The following is a 17,502-nucleotide window of genomic DNA, read 5'->3' on the forward strand; positions in this document are numbered from 1 at the left end:
AGGGTCTAGAGGAGAGCAGTGAGGATGACCAGGGAACTGGAGCAGCCCTCCTACGAAGACAGGCTGGAGCTGGGCTTGTTCAGCCTGGAGAAAAGAAGGCTGTGGGGTGACCTCATTGCGGCTTACAATACCTAAAGGGAGCCTGCAAACAGGAGGGGAATCAACTCTTTGAAAGGTTGGATAACTGCAGGACAAGGGGAAATGTTTTTAAGCTGAGGGAGGGAAGATTTAGGTTGGATGTCAGGTGGAAGTTCTCTACTATGAGAGTGGTGAGGTGCTGGAACAGCTGCCCAGAGAGGTTGTGGATGCCTCGTCCCTGGAGGTGTTCAAGGCCAGGTTGGATCCCACACCTTAATTTTTGTAGGAAAAAAACAGAGTGTCAATCCATATCCTCTCAAGAAACAGGATCCTAATTCCTAAATAACCAAAAAGCATAGACTATGTCTTCCATGCAAACTGAGTAGAGTGGAAGGAGAATGCATGCAGACACTGACCACTGCTTCTGGAGGCAGCTCATCCTCAGGAACTTGGGGCACCTGCAGGTTTACAAAGTACCTGTGCAGGGAATGTGCAATAGGCCATAGCCTGGTGTGGCCATGGGAAGCTTTGTAAAAGGAGAGCTGCAGCTCTGTGGAGCCCTGCTCCAAGGTGGTTGTGTATACCAGCAGTAAGAGAGAGGCACTTCAAGATGGGCTTATTATCCCTGTTGCTTGTTTTGATCACGTCTTGCTGAGCTGTGAAAACAGACCAAGTGGTCACCTTTATGCTTTTGAAATGCATATAGTTAGGGAAATTTCTGCCAAAAGATTTCATTTCCCTTTTCCTGATTTAGTGCTTCACAGCAACCTACAAAGAAGTCCAATGGACAAGAGGGAAAACAGTGCTGAGAAGAGGGAGTTATGTTTTTTCCATGTTTTTATCAAACACCTGCAAATCAAAATCATGTTGCTTGATCATAATATCTTGTACATCATACTGTATAATTGCTCCCATTGTACTCCTGCAGCACAGAGTATATGTCAATTACTGTTTCCAGATTTGGAGATGTATACTTTGTTACATCATTCCTGAAAGGCTTGAAAATAAAAGTGTTTTCATTTAGATTATTAACATTATGTAAATGGCAACGTAACTAATCTTGATTTGCTGCCACTAACTTGGAAATATTTAAACATTATTATTACTTAGCTCAACATTCCAGTTTTATCACTGAAATTAATGCATTTAGGCTCAATTTAGGCTTGTCAACAAATAATGATCATAGATGTGAGCTGGTTCATAATCCAGAGGTACTAGGTTACAATGTGTTGCCATGGAAACTGTGTTTTATTGCATTTTCTCTACTTGATTTAAGACATTTGACAATCATAGCAACTGCTTCCCTGTCTTCCCATGTCATAAAAAATTCAAAAACACAAACAACCAATAGGGAAAATTCATGCAGTTCGTGGACCTTGCTATAAAAATAAAATAAAAAAAAAAAGAAATGACAACCTTATACTTAATAGGGGCCTTTTGTGAATAGTTTATCTCACAGAATGTCTAGGAGTGTTGGAAAATTCAATCAGTGGTTAGTCATCGAATGGAGCTGTCTTGCCTGTGGTTCATTTTGTTTATTGCATCATATATCTTTTATGATCACTGGGACTTTAGCCTGAAACAGCATTTTCTTTAACAACAGCCATGTTTCCTCTAATGTTGTTTATTGCATCTGAAACATCACTCTTTGAAACCACGGTGCGTTTTCAGATGAGCAAAGGTCTGTAACAGAATACAGCATGTCTGTGTTTACTCAGGATCGTGGGTAAAAAATATCCCAGTTCATGTAACATTAATCACTTTGCCAGTGTTCAGCTGAGGTCATTGCCACATTCCTAGCAGTATTAAGCCGAGTCAAGATTAATCACGTACATTAAACCCTGCAAGGAAAGCACGTGAAGCGGATCTGAAATTAGACATTTGGTGAAGGACTGGGAGAGCGCTGTAACAAAATATGTTAGCAGTGCTGCAGCAAGCTTTCAGAATGATGTGGGGTTTTTCCTCCTGTATTGCCGTCAGCTCATCTATATTTAAGGCTTTGTTGCTGTCTCCTTTATTTAACTCATTTTTTAGAAATTTTAGATAAAGCCACTAAAATCTTCTCTGAATTGCAGGAGTGATAACACCTCCCCCTCCCCCTGCATTATTTATTTATATATTTTAAAAATGCATTAGTGTATTTTTATTTAACTGAAATAGGCTTTGGGGAGGGAAGGAGGGAAGGAGGGAAGGAGGGAAGGAGGGAAGGAGGGAAGGAGGGAAGGGGGGAAGGGGGGAAGGGAGGAAGGGAGGAAGGAAGAAGATGAAGGGAAGAGGGAAGGGGAAGGGGAAGGGGAAGGGAAGGGAAGGGGAAGGGGAAGGGGAAGGGGAAGGGGAAGGGAAGGGAAGGGGAAGGGGAAGGGAAGGGAAGGGAAGGGAAGGGAAGGGAAGGGAAGGGAAGGGAAGGGAAGGGAAGGGAAGGGAAGGGAAGGGAAGGGAAGGGAAGGGAAGGGAAGGGAAGGGAAGGGAAGGGAAGGGAAGGGAAGGGAAGGGAAGGGAAGGGAAGGGAAGGGAAGGGAAGGGAAGGGAAGGGAAGGGAAGGGAAGGGAAGGGAAGGGAAGGGAAGGGAAGGGAAGGGAAGGGAAGGGAAGGGAAGGGAAGGGAAGGGAAGGGAAGGGAAGGGAAGGGAAGGGAAGGGAAGGGAAGGGAAGGGAAGGGAAGGGAAGGGAGGAGGGGGGAGGAGGGGGGAGGAGGGGGGGAGGGGGAAGGGGGGGGGGAGGGGGAGGGATTATTTTGCAATGACCTAAAAATGGCCTGCCATAACAAATCCCCTCTTCCTCTGCACATCTAAAGCATCTGGACATGCCTCAGTTGTAGCAGGGTGCTGCCATGGCCTACCAGTCACAGCCAGTGGATAAAAATGCCGTCCTGCAGCAGCCATGTAAGAATACAGAACCAATGGAAGGCTGGGGCTGGGCAGTTGCATACTGGAGGAAATGTCATAGAATCATAGAATCGCCTGGGTTGGAAATGACCACAATGCCCATCTAGTTTGAAAACCCCTGCTATATGCAGGATCGCCAACCACCAGACCAGGCTGCCCAGAGCCACATCCAGCCTGGCCATGAATGCGTCCAGGAATGGGGCATCCACAACTTCCTTGGGCAACCTGTCTTCTCCTCCTGTAAGTCCCCATATGGGCATCACCACATCACCTTTCATTGACAGGAAAGGCTATTTTCTATGGAACAGGCATATGAAATCTCATCTTGGTAAAGAATCCAATCCTGGAATAGCTGCCTGGCACCAACCTTTGAGAATAATGATGTTTCTCCAGGAGTTCATACACTATTAAGTTTTCAGTCTCCTAATGAACCTTCAAGATTGAAAGTGGGCTTTTTGTAGTGGACCAATGGTTTTTTGTTGTTGTTGTTGTTGTTTCTTTGTTTTTTAATTGAACTAATTTATATTAATTGGTTTCCCATTGCTGACTTGGAATTAACAGTGAGTGGATGACAGCTCTATGGCCCAGAACACCTGAATGACCCAGAAAAGGAAGAAGACAGTGGGCAACATGGCAAGAAATCAGGTGACATTGTATTGGATTCCTTCTGTTTGGAAGAAGTTGTGCAGAGATTTACTTTCAGTTTCTTAAATCACTCACCTTGCACTCAACTATATACAGACAAAGATAAGAAACACTTCTTCAGTAACTCCCAATTTCCTGACATTTTGCAGCATTCTTCTATGGTCAGTGGTCTGGATGAGAATGTTCTGTGCAACAATTCCAAATAATTAGTCTTCCTAACTGTCTTCTCATTTCAGCTCAGCTCATCATCTCTTAGTATGTTGATCTAGCAGCAAAACCTCTCTGTCGTGAAAGCAGTTTTTTTTCCTTCCTTTTATTTGCTTGGAATTTCCCCTCTATGAGGTCACATGCATTCCCATTCTAATACCTTGATTATTTTGGCTTCTCTTCTTTTTTCCATGTGAGGAAGCTGCTGCAAAATAAGGTGTTGTGAATGTACAGCACAGTCAATCTTCTGCACTAAATCCCTCATGGTGCAGATGCTGTGAAGACACAGGTGGACCTTTTCTTTTTAGTGCACTTGTGTGAGTGGAAATGGTTTCTATCCCCAGATACCAGAAGATTTTACCTGTTACTCAGAAAAGCTGCTTACATGAGTATGTCCCAGCCTGCTCCAAGATACCCTCCTAAGGTATCAAACATACTTTAAAAAGTTGAACTTTTGGCTGTTCGGCTGTCAGGTGATGGCAGAAGGGGCAGGAGCCATGTCTCTAACCTCAACTTGTGTTCTGTCCCTCAGGCTCCTACCTGGCCCCATGCTGCCCAGAGCTCAGTCCCCACCAGCCAGGTGATCTGCTCCAGCCACCAAGCAGCCCAGCAAAAAGCTGGTGGGACTCCACTGGCTGAACAAACCTGTTGAGTCACTGAGAGGTCAAACTAGCAGCAGGGAGAATGGAACCATGCAGCTTGAGGTACGGGAGGGCAGTGTGGGTGGCCCTGCATGATCACATCACTGTGCCATCCCATCACAGCCCTGCTGGCCTCACCATTATTTCACTGATCCACAAGTTTTTTTTTTTTTTCATCCGTGCCTGGGACAGCAAATGTAATTTTGAATTACATTTTTAGCAATCAATTTCCTCCTTACTGGAGGCATTCAAGGCCAGGCTGGATGTGGCTCTGGGCAGCCTGGTCTGGTGGTTGGCAACCCTTCACATAACAGGGGGAGTTGAAAAACTAGATGGGCATTGTGGTCCTTTTCAACCCAGGCCAGTCTATGATTCTATGATTCTAAGATTCTACGAATTTTGACCTTTTCCCCTCTAGTAATTACCAAGAACCTTCTACTGGAAGTAATGCCTTACCAGCAATGGAGGAAGGTTTGGGACACAACTGTTGGCTTCCAACATCTGATGCTGACCAAACAGAGGTGTTCAGTGTATTTATTGTAGCTGGTTTATCACTGTACTCATTCCTCTCTTCCCAGAAATTACAGAATATCTTACTTGCCAGTTGAGCTAGCAATAGTCCCTCTAATTCGTTAAGTGAGCTCAACTACCTACACAAAGTAAATAATTTGTCTCATTTTGCTGGACACAGTTGAGGGAACTATCAGGTCAGGGGAAGGCGATGCACTACCCCCAGGCAAAGCATGGGCAGTGCCTCTCACTGGAACAGCGATTTGCAGAATGATGTCAATCTCCACTGCTCAGTCTCTTAGGGAGATAGCCAAAGTTGTTGTTGGAGTGAGACATTTTTAAGGACCAATTAGGTATATATTGAATAAGCCATTAAAACATCATTTTATTGTAATGATTTGTATCTGCAAAAGGGTGTAAATTAGTACTGGCTTATTAAACTTTACTGTTGAAGTTATTCAAAAAGACCCATGAATAGAAGGATGATACTAAAAAAATTACACATATTTATGTTTGCACATGCAGTCACACACATGCACATGCAGTCATATTACTGGCGGAACAGCTAAAATCAGTTTCTTTTTGTCTCACACAAAATAAATGGCAAACACACAGCTTGAGAACTGCCAAGAAAGCTGATTACCAGCAACTATTTTATATTTTACAGTTCATTCTTTCACTCTGTATTTGTTTCTCTTCAGATGGCATACTCAATGCAACACAAAGTTTTGCAACTACAAAACTGGAATTCCTAGATCCTTCCTGAAGGCTTGTTATTAGGGAGGCTGCTGAAAAGTAGCTGCTGGTTGATCCTGAAATGCATAATAGTAAGCAGTTATGGAAAAAAAAAAAAAAGAAAAAAAAAAAGATTAAAAAATGTAAACACTTATGGAAAAGAAAAAAAACCCGGGACACTAATTTTCCTTATTCAGTATAGGAGGTATAATGTCTTTATAAAGTAATAATTAAAAGAAAAACAATTACTGGTGCCTTGTGCCTTATCTGGGCCTTGCAGCTGTACTTCTCCCTTTTGCATTAGCAGTGTGTGTTCTAAGGTTATGACAAACCATGAAAATTGCATCTTAAGAGGAGTTTTATTCTTTTTCCTACGATTTGATTGAAACAGACAGCTACATTTTGTGTATATATAATTAGGCAGTAAAATAGGCTTTGAAGGCAGATTTATGTTTAGTATGTGAGTCACACGCACACGAGTCTTTCATTCAGCAACTAAAGACTGATCTTTTTAATGCCTCAACTCTCTCAATGTGTTTTCTGAATGCTACATCTTGCAGGAAAGGGGAAAAAAAAAAAAAGAAAAAAAAGAGAAAGAGAGGATGGAGAAAAAAACCAAAAAGCCAAAAACCCCAGCTTTTTAGCCATATTTCTTTCCTTCTTTCTATTTTTTCCCTCATTTCCCCAAATGAAAAACAATCTGAAAAGCCAATCTAGCTAGTCTGCAGTGATTTAACCTTATGACAAACTGATTTTTATCGTCTTTCTTTCCCAATTGTTGTCCAGGGCAGCACTGAATGCTGCACCAGCTCTAGGCGTATCTAATCCCTCTCATAAAAGGCCACTGTGGCTGTAAAACTGAGACCAATGGCTTTTTCATTCTCCACCTCTCAGCGCTCCAAAGTAATGGCATCAGAGTCTCCTCTTCACGTTTTTCTTTTCAGATGCATAGTTTCTCCCTTTAATAAGTCTAAAATAGAGAGAAATAAAAGGAACACAATCACATTTTCTTCAAAGCTCCTTCTATAAATGCCTTCTGAAGAACTGAATTTAGAAACAATTATCTGCAGTCTGAGTTCTTGTGACAACGTGTACGAATATAGCAGTGTATCCTTGGAATTTTCTGATCATTCTGAAATATGTGAACATGCTAAAATGTTGGGCAGATAATACTCAAGGCTTCATGTTTTCTGCCCAGGATCACATTCAGGCATTCTTCCTCTCGCTGAAGCCTGAGGAACCGCAGACGTGATAACAGCATTACCCAACAGGCACAGTTCTCATACCTCATCTTTGCAAAGAAACCATGGAGAAAACATTGTCCTTACTTTATGCACATGCAACACAGCTTTGTCAACAACATTTCCTCCAGCACAGACAAATCATAACCCAGTTTTATTACAAAGAACATGTAAGAAGAGAAGGCAACAAATATTCTCCTGAAAAAACACTACTTTTTTTTTTTTTTTCCTCAAAAGCCTTGACCTCAGTGTTTAAATGTTTTTATTAATAATACACTCATGGATTATATTTCAGAACTAATCCCCCTTTTTGAACAGCAGTACAAGAGAAAGTTGGCCTGCATTTGATTACAAATTTTTATTTGACCTCAGAGGAATGCTTTTAACCAGCAAAATACAGAGTGCTAGATAAAAAGATTTACAGCTAAAAACAGCTCAAGCAAACTCATTTATCCATAGCAAAAAAAAAAAAGAAAAAAGAAAAAAAAAAAAAAAAAGAGGGCATTTTAGTACTCCTTACTAGTATCGATTAGAAACTATATTTTAATATCATCATTAGAAATAAAAATCAACAATGTTATTCAAAAGCTATAAACTTTGCTTCAGGCAAAATTTAAACACCATGTTTTAACTCTGAGGGTGTTATATTTGAGCACTTAAAGTTACAGAACTGTTAAATTAAAAAGGAAATGTTATAATAAAAGTTGTATAACTTACCTCCATTTTGGTTGTGGGAGAAAGGGAAGGAAGAGTAAACATTCAGAAAAACACTTTCCCATAGTCCAGATTATGACATAATTCATAAGCATCTCTGTCCTTTTGCTAGGCATCCTTGATGAATACAAGTAAGAATACACTATTTAGATGCAATGGTGTAATGATCCTCACTACATTTCTTTTAGATTCTTTTATATCACTTCTGTTAGAAGATAGTTGAAAAAATAGCACTTCTGGTTCCAAGACCCCACAGAACACCTTGGGCTTCAGGATTATAGCTGAGCATTTCCTAAGGGATTAAAACTTCTTTATTCAGAATTTTGAAATGTTTTCAGAGGCTCTCTGGACCACAGAACATCTCCATGGCTATCCACAGAATCACAGAATATCCTGTCTTGAAAGGGACATTCAAGCACATTCAGTTCCAACTCACATGCCATGGGCTGGTTGCCACCCACCAGATCAGGTTGTCCGGGGTCCCATCTAGCCTAGCCTTGGGCACCTCCAGAGATGGGGTGTCTGCAGTTCTCTGGGCAGCCTGTGCTGCCCAGCATAAGTAAAAACAAATTTCTGAAAAAGGTGGAGTGGGAGAACAGGGAACGTGTTAATGTAACTCTTTCTGGTGCTCATCTATTAGTATTTGGAAGTGACCTGAGACAGCCAGCACAGTTTAAACCAGGACAGATCATGCCTGACTGATCTGACAGAATGACAGTTTCAGTGAACAGCAGAAGGGCAAGTGATGGAGCTTACATGGAGTTGTGCAAGGCATTGACATAGTCCTGCATCATATCTTATCTCTAAATTTTAGAGATATGGATTCCGAGGCTGGACTATTCAATGGGTAAAAATGGTCAGAACCAGAGGGTTTTAGTCAATGGCTCTACATGCAGGTGTAGGCCAGTGATGAATTGTGTCCTCCAAGGGTCTGTGCTGTGACCAGTGCTCTTCAACATCTTTATCAACAACACAGGCAGTGGAACTGAGAGCGTATTTAGCACATTTGCAGACCACTAACCTGAGTGGCTTAGTTGATATGGCAGAAAGAAGGGATGCCATGTAGAGTGACCTGGAGAGGCTTGAAGACTGTGCCTATGAGAACCTAATGAGGTTCAACAAAATCAAGTACAAAGTGCTGCACTGAGGACAATCCCAGATATGTGTACATACTGGGAAAAGAACGCTTTCAGAGCAGTCTGCAGAGAAGGACTTGGGGTCCTGGTAAATTAAAAGTTGGGTATGAGCCAGGGGTATTCATTTGCAGCCCAGACAGCCAACAGTGTCCTGGGCTGCATCAACAATGGGTTGGCAGCAGGTCTGGGAGGGCATTATCTCCCTCAGCCCTGCTCTCATGAGGTTTCTTCTGGGTTTTCCTTCCAGGTCTGGGCCCCCAGCACAAGAAATATATGCAGCTGTTGGAGTGGGTCCAGAGGATGGCCACAGAGATGAAGAATCTTTACTATGAAGAAAGACTGTAGGTGTTGGTCTTGCTCAACCTGGAAGAAGGAGGCTCCAGGGAGACCTCATTGTGATCTTCCAGTACTTGAAGGAGCTTATAAGCAGGAGAGGGTCCAGATTTTAACACGGTCTAATAATAATAATAGGACAGAGAGCAGACTTTAAGCTGAAAGAGGGGAAATTTACATCTGGTGTTAAGAGGAAATTCTTTACTTGGTGAGTGGTGAAGCAATGGAACGTGTTGCCCAGAGACACTGTGAATGCTCCAAACCTGGAGGCACTCAAAGCCAGGTTGGATGGAGATGCTGGGCAGCTTCAGCTGGTGGGTGGCAACCCTGCCAATGGCAGGAGGGATGGAACTGCATGATATTTAAGATCCCTTGCAACCTAAGCCATTCTATGATTTCTCTCTAATATCTAATCTAAACCTCACTGCTTTTATATTTTAGAGCTATCTCCCTTGTCCTTCATGCTCTTGTAATACATTTCATTATTCCTTTATTCAGGGAATAAGACAAAAAGTCTGCAGTCATCCCTACTTAAAGGCTTTGAAAATATCGAAACTCTTTATATAAAGCAAATACACCTCAGATCTGTGCACGATTCTTTGGACTGTATACCTTTCCTACAGTCTGATGGCACAGAGCAGTTTCAGGCAACGGAAGGTCTGTGTTAATAGTACTTATTTATAACACACACATCTAAATGTAACGCAGATGTTCTTAATCATGTCAGAGTCAATCTTAATAAGATTCACAAACATGTCCTCAAGGCACCCTGTAAGGTAAGCAACCGCAATTACAAGAAATTACAAGCGAGGAAGCAGAAGCAGTGTGAGAAGATCCATAGGCTGAGCAGATCACTTCTTTCTTATGGTGGACATAAACAGAGCTCACTCATAACTTCCTTTCCCAACAAGAAGAAGGATCGACCAGTCACAATGATCTTTGTTATTTGTGTCACAGTTATAAAGTGACACACCAGCCAAGTTCCATGACCTCTGCTGTGCTTCCAGCTCTAGACATGGAAGCAAAGATCATCAGAAGAAGGTTTGAGTGTTGCATGCACACTATATATTGATAGACTAAGAGAACACTGGGATCTTTTTGGGTGCTGTGTAAAATTTTCTGGATTCTCAGATGACTCATGGCAGTATTGCCTTTCTGATGTTTTTTTTTTGTTTGTTTGTTTTGCGACTGGGTGTTTCTTGTCAATGGACTTCTGAATCTATACATTCCTCAGAAGTTTTTTGTTTTTCTTTTTGCTCTTCCTTGCCATTTCTTTTTGTGGTTGTTGTTTACCAGGCTTCTCTTTTTGCATTAACTTTTGTGATTGTATCTATGCAGTCAGTATTTAAGGATTGGATGTGTCTTCATAAGTGTCAACAGTGCAGTTCTACAGTGTTTAGGGGTAGCTCCATGGAGAACGTGAGTAAACCTTCAGTGTGAGTAGAGTCTCATCTGATCAATCCGCCTTTCCTTACCACTGATTATTATAGCTGCATTATCTTTGGCTGAGGAATTAAGGAAGTACCATCCATACAGTGGTTTTGTTGCCGGTCCAAGGCAAGATCACTGAGTCACAGAGAAAAGTACCATGACTTTCACAAGGCCATGAACTAATTATGAGAATGCTGAGAAAAAGAACCCCTAATCCCTCATCCTCTGTGCATTCTTCCTCTTTTTATTCATGATGTCTTCTCCTTCTCTTGATCTTAATTCCCCTTGTCCTTTTTTTTCCTGCTGTCTCACTCAGTGCCTCTGCCCGCTCCTCTTCCAGCAGATCCCTTCTTTGCAGTTGAGAGCAGGCAAACAAGAACTTCTACTCTTGTTTCTTGAAAACAATGAGAATTAATGGATGCTTTCTTACGTGTAGCTGAACCAAACACCATTTATCAACATGCCTCTCAGCCTGATTACCGAGGCACGCATCTTCTCCCGCAACACTTATTTTCTGCTTCATCACCTTCTGCAGCTCTAAAATCCAGTGATGTCAACTCCTGAACATATTCTGATAACTATTTTGTTGAGTTTTCAGGTTCATCATCTTCTAGCTCTTTTCTCCCAAAATCATGGTGTGTGCCCACCTTCCTGTCTTAATGCTGATGCACACCTGACCTTGGCTTTGAAAACTTTCACAGATTCATTCCTCACCTTGCACACTCCTAATATGTGCAATCTGATTTTATTTGTGCCTATTCCTTTTGCATACCCAGGGCCAAGCTCCAACCTGCTGTCTCTCCTTTCCCACTGGACAACAAATTGCTCTCACTGCAGCTTCTGCTAAAGGCTCCTTAAGTCTGACTGACTACTATTCTGCAAATTCCATTTCAAGACTCATCTTCCCTCTCTCTGGCCTATGACTCCTAGCCTTCTCGCTAATAAAACAATCTAATACTATTCCCTAAGCCTCAGTTTCATTTCCCCACGCTCATTTGTTCTCTCTGAAAATCTGAAGTATGGCACCCAACCACTGGCCTTGTGTACATTTTTCACCCTAGCACCACTATAATGTGGATTCTGCCTGACTAAAATACTGTTCCTCTATCCATCTACTACAAATTATAATAAATTGTGAAATATTACGTTATTTTGTATGAAAATAGCTGTAAAAAATGCACTGTGTAATAGAGTACTAAGGCTATGGCAAAAGGCTGGAAAACAGATTTTAACATGCATTGCCTGCTTCTTATCACACTCAATTTAATGAGAAATACATGTTTTTAAATATTATCTGAATGTTTACACTGCTCTACATAAATAAATAACCTCTTGTTTGAATTACTTGAGGAGAAATTGAATATATAAAGAGCTGAATGCTACATTAACGTCTGGGTCAAAGGTTTGTAGTACAAATTCTACAGCAGAATTTCACAGAACTGCGAGTTAGGAAATGGGAAAGAATCACTATATCAGTCAGTCCATTCTGACACCAGAATGGAATTATTCCCTATAGTATTCACTTTCTGTTGCTTTCCACATGATGGAAAGGAAGAACCTGTTTTGAGACACCATTTATTTCACTGAAGATTTCTTTGTTAGCATTTTTATTATTATTATTATTTATCTCCAGTTGGTGATTTATTATTATTATTATTTTATTTTTATCCTTCTTGCATTTAGGCAGCTTCTATCAGGTGTACCTTTGGACTGTCCCTATCCCCATAGGAACACACAGGGTTTTCCTAAACTCCTTCTTCCAGATGCTAGTTCTCAGGTGATGTTTTGGTGCTGTCTATAAACACTACACAGGTACTTTGTTTCCAGACGTAACTATATTTCTGTGCTGAAGCATCAGAGGAACTGACCTTTAGATCAAACTGAGAGACCCTGTGAATATGCAGGTAAAGGTAAGAGAGTCTACAGACTGTTCTAAGGAAGAAAACATTGTTAGCAATGCCCCTTTCAAAAATAAAAATAAAATAGAATAAAATAGTATCTAACATAAGTATCTGCCAAGTGCATGAATGTCTGTATCGCCAATTCCCACACTCCAGTTTATGGATCACTGGCAGGCTGTGAGACTGTAATAAATTATCCACAACGAATCTGCAGCACCAGTGGTTCGCACACACCAATTAAAATAGCGACCAAGAGGACCGCAGGACAGGCTGTGATGAATTCCGGGGGTTGTAAGGGTCTGCTAATCCAAAATGGTCGGATCAATATGATCGTTTCCAACGCACTGCTGTTAAATATGCTCATGTCTGCAAAACGCTACGTGCAGAGGCAATGCTATTCACCCAATTAACCTGGTAAATAAATCCTCAAGAGAAACAGGACTTTGCCCTCTCCCTTCATACGGAAGAGAATGAAAAAACGCTGTTTCGATCACCGCAGCCCTGGGGTGCGACCGGCACCAACGCGCACGCGACACTCAGTCACAAAGGGTGCCGTCGGAGGAAATTGTCTGCATAAAGGAGATAACGGCTGCGCTGCAATCGCTGCTAGAGTCACACGGTGTTTCCAGCCGCCGGCAGACCCGGTGCGGCCGGCTCGGCCGCGCGCCCAGCAGCAGGGCAGGGCAAGGCAGGGCAAGGCAGGGCGGCAGCCGGAGGCGCGCCTGGGGAGCGCGTGCCCGGCCAGCTGCTCCCGCCCGCACCCGGGCTCCCTGCGCCTCGCGGCCGGCCGCACGCCGGCTCTCAGCCTCAACGAATCAGAGGCCGCGAAAGCGATTTCTGTGGCGCTGATTGGCTGTCTGCCTCCGCGGCCCGGGCGGCGGCAGGGAGAGAGGCGCGCCTCCGCGGCAGGGGAGAGCGCGTCCCCGTGCCGGCCCTGCCAGCCTCGATAGCCGGGCCGCTGCTGCGGGAGGAGAATGCTGGGCTCGGTGCGGGTGTGATGCCAGCTGTCCGGGGCGCGGCTGGGGCCTCGGGTGCCTTCCGCTGAAAATAGATGTTTGCCCGTGGTTTTTCCTAGCCTACGCGATGCTGTGTCCGGCGAGATGTGGGGGGTGGTTCTCGCTGGGATTGTTAGCGGTCCGCGGCCGCGTTAATCAGAACCGGATTTCCCATTTTAGACAAACGTTGCTAATTCGTCGCCCTTTTGCCAAGCGGTTACGGGCGAGCGGGCCGGCCGAAGCCAGGTGCGGAAGCTGCCCGACCCCCGGCGGGGCTGTTGGGTGCGTGAGCCAAGGGGCCGTGCCCGCCGCCGGCCCCGCTATCAGTTCCGGACGGGCGGTAATGCCGTGGGGCAGCGGTATCCCTGCCCCCTCGTCCAGCGGCTCCGCCTCGACTCGTACTCAGACCATCTGTTGGCAGCGATTTTACTCGGTCTGGAATGATGTTCTAACCGTGGCAGATCGCTTCCCATCACCCCTTCCCCCACTCGGCGCTCAATGCAAATCGTCTCCTACTCGCTGGATAATAATGTGAAAATGACTGTAATTTCGCAGACGAGCAGCAGCCCAAAGTGAAACGTGTCTAAACAGAGGTCGATATTGAAAAATCAGGGCTATTACCTAAATCTGAAAAATACATATCATAACGAAACAGGAGCAGCGATCCGCGGGCTGACAAAGCCCAGCCACCCCGCCGGACTTTGCAGGTCCCGCAGCCGCTGCCGGGTGACAGGCGGCATCCCGCACCGGCGGCAGGCCCGGAGACATGCGGGTGTTCCCGAAGAGATAACTCGGGGAAATGTCGAGGGGCAGTGAGTCTGGCCCCGAGGTGCGAGGCGTGCCGTGTCCCACCGCCCGGCCGTCGGGCAACGAAGAGTTAAGCGCAATTTGAGGCGGAGGTGCGGCGTAATGGCTCCCCAGCTAAACAAAGAGGATGATTAAGGGGGATATTTTCGAGCGACACAAAGCCCGATTGGGAAGATTTGTGTTACTAATTCCTGTGAAAGGATGTTCACGTGGTAGTTATATGGTCGCCGGCGTTCACAGTTCAGTGCGTGCGGCAGTAAATCAGGGGCCTGGAAACAAAAGGGTTATTTTCTCTCTCTCTCCTTCCTAAAAAAAAAAAAAAAAAAAAAAAATCCCCACACCACTAATAAAGGCCGACCTGCCTAACTTAAGGCATATTGTCAAGACAGAGCACGGCCGTGGGCGCGGGCTGCTTCTGCCGAGGCAGCACGTGTAGCAGCCCCAGCCCGCCGGACTCCGAGCGAGGGGCAGCTGGGCGCCGAGCTGTTCCCGCACCGCCTCCGAAAGCGGCACGGGAACAGCATTCATCACCGCCGCGAAAGCCGCCTTGGAATTAAATTAAAACAAAATGAGAGTCTTCCTCTCAAAGAACGAATCCTGGCACAGCGGCTCTCCACCTTGGTTTTCTGTCTTGGCCCCGCTCCCCTCCCCCCCCCCCCCGGCTCTTTTTTTTTTTTCTTTTCTTTTTTTAAGCCTTAAATGTTACAGGAGGCAAATTGGAACGAGAAGTGAGATTTGCAGCCGGCGGGCTGCAGCTGGCGCTCACACGGTACGGCCCGAGGGCTGCGGGGATGCGCGCACAGCCCGCGCTGTGCCCCGCGTGTCCGCGCGTCCCGCGTGTGTGCGCCTCGCTGCCTTACAGCCCGCCGGCAGGCAGGAGGAACGGCGGCCAATGGGAAGGCCCAATTTCATAAAAGCTGGGTTCCCATTGGCCGGGAGGGAAGGGGCATTCTGAACAAAGAAAAGTCCCTTTCAGGTACCGCTCCGGTCCCACTCCCCCTCCGCGGCCGCCGCGGGGGCACGCCGGGCCCGTGCGTGTGTGTGCGCGCGTGCGTGCGGGGGGCGGCCGGGCCTCCCCGCGCTTTTGTTTTTAATTTTCCTTTTTAGAAAGAAAGGAAGGTTCATGGTATCTGGTGCTCTCTTCTTCCCAATACAATAAATCTGTTGAAGACATTAGATTTTTTTTTTTTTTCCAAAAATAAAAAGCGGCTGCAACAAACACACACCCAATGCAGTTAGAAGGAACAGGCCACCTCCATCCAGTACAGACCGTAAGTACGGTTGCGTGGTGTGTCTGTAGCACGAAGAGGGGGTGATTTTTTTTTTTTTTTTAATTATTATTATTATTATTTTTCTGCCAAGGGTAGCGTTGGGAGCCGCAGTGAGCAGGGCGGCCGCTGCGAGCAGCGAGCGGCCCCGGGCACGGCGAGCACGAGGGCAGCCGCGCGGCTGCGCGCGTACCCCGACGGCGCGCTGCCCGGGGGTGCAACGGGGCAGGGCCCGCCACAGCTCGGCACGGCGGCCGGGCGGGAGCGGGGAGGGTAGGGAGGGTGGGCGAGCGGGGCCGCCGCACGGCCCGTCACCCTGCGCGGCTCCGCGGGACGGGCGGCCCGCAGGCCCCCGCCACCCATCTTTGCCGCGGCGCAGCCAATGGCGCCCGGCAGGGTCACGTGCGGCGCGCGGTAACGGAACCGCAGCGCCGCGGGGGTTGGCGGCACTGCCTCGCGGCCCGCCCCGCCCCCCGCCGCCGCCGCCGCCGCCGCCGCCGGCTCATTAGGCGCTCGGCTTCCCCCCGCCGCTAATTAACAACGCCGCGCTGTGGCTCCGCTCCGCGCCGTCCGGCGAAGCGGGGGAGGGGCCCCTCGCCGGGATACAACGAGGGGGGAGCGGCCTGTCCTGAAAAAAGGTCGTCGGCTGCGTCTCGCCGGGCTCCAATTACCGCTGCGCGCTGCTGAGCGCCGCTGTCGGTACGGTGCTGCCCCCCCACCCCGCTCCGGCCCCTCCCGGTATCAGCGCGGCGCTCCCCGCCCCGCCCCCGCGCCCCCTGAAGTAACTCGAAGAAATCAGATCTGTCAGGACGGGCGAAAAAAATGCCACTTCCCAGCGAGCGGGCGGAATCCAGCCCGGATTTTCAGTCCTTTCTTCTCCTTTTCTCCCTTCCTCCCTTTCACTAATTTACCCGATGTTAGCACATTCTGCCGGTAACACCCGGCCGCCTGTGGGCTGTCGCACGGGATCGTTTCTCACTGCTCAGGCGGGCTCCGAGCGCGGGGCTGAAGATGGAGTGGGAAGTTGGGGATAACATTTTTATTTTATTTTTTTAAATTACTGTGACTATTATTACGATTCCGTGCTTACTCAGGAAAGCAAAACAGGCGCGCGCAAAAAAAAAAAAAAAAAAAAAAAGCAAAACAACAAAAAAACAACAAAACAACAAAAAAAAACAAAACAGCAAAAAAAAAAACAAACAAAACAACAACAACAAAAATAACCTGATGCTCCAGTTCTGACAGTGAATGCTGCCTACCGGCATGCAGAGCTGTGAGTGAGGAGCAGCATCTTTTTTTTTTTTTTTTTTTTTTTTTTTTAATTATTTTTGTAAGCGAGGAGGAAAAACCAAACAAGCAAAAAAGGACCTCTGATCCGAGTGCCAAAGTAGGGGAGATGTGTCACTGACCGGGCTGCGATGGTACTTGCTGCCTACTGCGTGATCGCTTGCTCTCTAAGTAAAATGAGACACAGAGCTGTTGCTGAGACGAGTGGGAACAGCACTTTGATTTGCTGGTTTAATTAAAAAAAATGATAAAGGACTGAAGGTAAGCATTCTGCATCTCTATGTATAAATATTTCGATAAGCGGCTGTAAAAGGGAGAGATCCCTTTAAAAATCGTTTTAACTGAGCTTTGTCAAACACACACTCATTTGCGGTCACTGAGGCCACCTTGGTGCAGATCACTTAAAGTGTATGTCTTAATCAGTTTCCTGTACAGTCAGTAATACTGTATTTAACAGACCTAACAATTGTGTGACTGCTAGAATTGCTTGTAGGACTGTAATCTTGAGCTGATGTTTCTTAAGAAAGATCTTACTTCTTTCTTCCTCTTTTTTTTTTTAACTGTGGGTTTTGATATTTTTCATTTGTGCTTACGGGTTGTTTGTTTTTAATAGAAACCGTATTGTGTGAAGGAAAATTAGGTTTCTCCCTTCCCTCGACCTCCTCTTCCCCCCTCCAAATAAATAAATA

At 45.6% G+C, this 17,502-nt stretch overlaps 1 protein-coding gene across 6 annotated transcripts in view; it reads left to right on the forward strand.

The window, feature by feature from the left end:
- The first annotated feature begins 15,268 nt into the window (after positions 1-15,268).
- ZNF608 (zinc finger protein 608) overlaps positions 15,269-17,502 on the forward strand; it is a 101,414-nt gene continuing 99,180 nt past the window's right edge. For 5 of the 6 annotated variants that reach the window (XM_048930609.1, XM_048930607.1, XM_048930613.1 and 2 more), the window contains exon 1: positions 16,834-17,074. The gene's annotated coding sequence lies outside the window, so the exon portion shown is untranslated. Of the gene's footprint in view, positions 15,530-16,833; positions 17,075-17,502 lie in introns of those variants that run through there. The other variant, XM_048930608.1, reaches the window with a different exon arrangement.

The sequence above is a fragment of the Lagopus muta genome, chromosome Z (assembly GCF_023343835.1).
Source record: "Lagopus muta isolate bLagMut1 chromosome Z, bLagMut1 primary, whole genome shotgun sequence".
Classification (NCBI taxonomy): Eukaryota; Metazoa; Chordata; class Aves; order Galliformes; family Phasianidae; genus Lagopus; species Lagopus muta.